The sequence below is a fragment of the Mauremys reevesii genome, linkage group 12 (assembly GCF_016161935.1).
Source record: "Mauremys reevesii isolate NIE-2019 linkage group 12, ASM1616193v1, whole genome shotgun sequence".
NCBI classification, from domain to species: Eukaryota; Metazoa; Chordata; order Testudines; family Geoemydidae; genus Mauremys; species Mauremys reevesii.
Window position 1 is genome coordinate 35,700,275 of NC_052634.1, and position 3,569 is coordinate 35,703,843.

Sequence of the window (3,569 nt, forward strand, 5' to 3'; positions counted from 1 at the left end):
AGATCTGCCTGCGGGGTGTGAACCTGCCACGAGGAGCGGGAAACGCAACCAGCAACGGGGGCGTTGGCTGAGCTCCAGGCTGCCCCCATGTGGCCAAAGCTTAGAACTGAGCAGCGGAGTTTAAAGCTGGCGCTGGGAGGGACCTGAACACGCGGGGCACGAAGGCTCCTGCGTGTAACGCTTGTTGGGTGGGCAGCTGAGCGTAGCTGATAGCCGGAGTTCAGGGCTGCACCCTGGGGTGCTGAGCAGGTGTCTGTGCTCAGGTTGGCCTCGCTATGCTGGTTTCTGGGAAGTTTGGGGTCGCCAGTCTCCCTAGAGAGAGAGGAGCCAGCCCAGAAAAGGAGGTTTTCAAAACTCTGGTACCAATATACAGTGGGACTGCCCCTGTGAAGAGCCGCTGCAGCCCCGCCAGGGAGGGCCGGTCTCTCTTTATGCAGCCCCCCCCCCCCCATTCCTCAGGACGGGGGTTGTGCTCAAAGATCTGTGCCCCGTGTTTTCACCTCCATGTGAAGCGCACAGTGCAAATAACCCTCAGCGCCTCAGCTCAGTTCCAGGCTCCACTTCCACCCGCTCAGGCAAGATGGTGCAGAGGAGCCCCTGGGTGGCTGTGGGCCTGGGGAGGATGGCTTTTGATTTTTCGGCCTGACCGCTACGTGCAGCAAGGCCAAAAGTCAGATGGCCGGCTCTCCCGTCCACCACGCTCATCAGGAGCCCTTAGTCGACAGGCTTGGAGAATGCGGGCATCGCCCCCCACTACCTCTCGCATGCAAAGTGAGCGCTCTGCCGCTTGAGCTAATTCCCCACAGCTGGCCTGACTCTCAGGCACCGGGCAAAAAAAGGCAAGGGCTCTGTGGCCTTAAGCAGAACACAGCCTGAAATGGGGGGGTGGGGGCGAGGCGCTACCCAGAGCTGGGGAAGGGGGTCCGAGTCCCAGCCACGCTCCTCGGCACAAACACCAACGCTCCCTCCCTGGAGTGTGTCTGGGGTGAGAGTTAGCCCCAGAAACAAGCACCAAGCTTCAGAAGACAACGCAGGGATAGATCACTTGACGATTGCCTGCTCTGGCCATTGCCTCTGAAGCGCCTGACATCGGTTACTGTCAGAAGACGGGATAGTGGCCTAGATGGACCATCGGTCTCACCCAGGAGCGCCGTTCCTATCTTCACCACTTTCCTCTAACCCAAGCAAAGCCAGGAGCAGGCCCAGCTCAGCAACTCTAGCAGGCTCCCTGGCCCCTGGCCCAGCATACAGCAAAACAACCCTGCCTCCGCCAGGATAGACAGCCACCGACTCCTCTTCCAGACCAATGCAGCCCTTCCCGCTTTGGCTGTCTCCAAGCTGTCTGCGTGCTCTGCTCTGCTCCACGGCTGCCATGCTGCCTGAGATCAGGAGGCTGCGAGGTCTCACGGTCTCAGCTGAGCTGGTATCGCGTGCCACCCCGCCCATCTCCTCATTCCCTTCATGGACCCCTGGGATGTGAGTAATTCTGTATTTGAGTGGCTCTCCCTCCCGGCCAATGAGCTTGGCGTAGACTAGCAGGGAGGGAGGAGGAAAGGGATTGTGCTCCAGTGAGAGCTCAGAAAGAAAGGTGCAGGTCCCCCACTAGAGCCCAGCCCAGCAGAGCAGAGCAGAGCAGGCTGGAGAATGTGTGTATGGGTCTGACTACTTCTCCCATGCTCTTCCATTTGAGCTAACTTCCCCCAGCTGTCTCCAGCCTCCCAGTCAGCGCAAGGGGGAGAAGGGCTGGGGAGGAAGAGCTTTGTGCTCCGCAAGGGCTGGCTTTTTGGGAGGCCAAGCGGGGAGAGGGATGGAGGCCACTGGAGGAGCTGAGCCGGCTGACTGTCCATGGCTTTTAAAAGAAGGGCAAGAGAAGGTCCTGCGGCTGCCTTGCCGCTGGAGAATGCGGGCATTGATCCCCGCTGCCTCCCGCATGCGAAGCGAGCGCTCTACCACTTGAGCTAATTCCCCTACCTTGGCAGATGGCGTCTTGATCCATCCATTTGATAACGGAGGCCACATCGTTCCCCGCGCCAGCCGGTGACTCCTTCCAAAAGGGTCAGGCAAGGAAGGGCTTCCTGTAGGCCGGCTAGCTCAGCTGGTTAGAGCATGGTGCTAATAACGCCAAGGTCATGGGTTCAAGCCCCATGCTGGCCACTGCGGGAGGGAGAGGGTGACTTCTGCTCTTTTGGCTGACTGCTAGGGGTGGCAGAGGCCAAAACCAGGTGGGCTGGGAGCGGGCAAGAGCCCTGCTGGGCACCGGGCAGGACGAGGCTCCGGACACCTCCTTGGTCTCCCCTCCCTGGGCTCCTCGCTCCACCTGCTGCCTGAAAGGAACTTGGGCCCGGGGAGGAGACGGGTGAGCCCGGCCGGCTGCCTTCCAGGCTCATAGGAGGCCAGGCTTGAGCTGCCCGCCCACGAAGCCAAAATCGCAGGCCTGCCGGCTCGCCCCCATTGTCCACAGAGGGTTGACCTGATGGCCCGAATTCTTGCCGGCCGCCAGCTCCACCCAAATGGACCCGACGCCGGATCACGCTCCCCAGCCCAAGCCACAGAGGAAGGCTTAATACTCAGCACCCCAACCTAGGGGAGAGGCTTCACACTCCGCCGGCGCAGGGTGACCTTTGGGACTTCCCTGGACACCATCCTCCCACTGCCCACAGCCAGACCCCCCGAGCCCACACTCGAGCCCACCCCTCCGACAGGAAGGAGCAGGAGGACCACTCCGCCCAGGGGCACCACCACTCAAAGTCAGCTTCACTTGCTTCCTCTTCTACCCCTTTCCTCCCAAGTTATGCGCGCCTCACGGGAGCCGGCCCTGGGAAGACGCAGGCACGGCACTCTGACTGGCGCAAGCCAAACGCCCACACCGAGAGTTTAGCACGGGCTCTTGAGGCACTGGAGGAACCCCATGCAGACGCACTGACGGAGCTAAGCTTTACGGCCAAGGGCCCTACCTGTGCAGAAAGCCAACTTGCTTGTGAAAAAGACGCCTCTTTCGGCTCCCCTTCCAAACTTCCAAATGCCTCCAAATGGGAAAACACACACACTGAAACACCCAAACGGTCCTAACGCTGGGGCCAGGCGAAAAAGAAAAGCAAGGAAAAGATTTCTAAATGGCCACCCTGCCAGAGTCGTACAGCTCCGCAAGTGAAACCCGTGGGAGGGACATTACACAGAAAAGGGGAATGGAAAGCTGCCCAAATTGAGATGCTGTGGAAAGCTACAGCCCCATCGCTACTCCTACTCTGCACACTTCTTGCAACAGCTGATGAACGGCCAGGTGCTTTTCGCATCCAAGCCCACACCAGGGAAAGACCTTGAGAAGCTTCCCGTGGCTTGCTTGGCTCAGCTGGTCAGAGTGTGGCACTCGTGGAGGCAAGATGGTGCAGAGGAGCCCCTGGGTGGCTGTGGGCCTGGGGAGGATGGCTTTTGATTTTTCGGCCTGACCGCTACGGGCAGCCAGGCCAAAAGTCAGACGGCCGGCTCTCCCGTCCACCAGGCTCATCAGGAGCCCTTAGTTGACCGGCTCGGAGAATGCGGGCAGCGTCCCCCACTACCTCTCGCATGCA

General features: G+C 60.4%; 1 non-coding gene across 1 annotated transcript; it reads left to right on the top strand.

Moving 5' to 3' along the window:
• Window positions 1-2,080: 2,080 nt before the first annotated feature.
• Window positions 2,081-2,154, top strand: TRNAI-AAU. Its single transcript has one exon. It is a non-coding gene; the product is annotated as a tRNA-Ile (tRNA).
• Window positions 2,155-3,569: the final 1,415 nt, after the last annotated feature.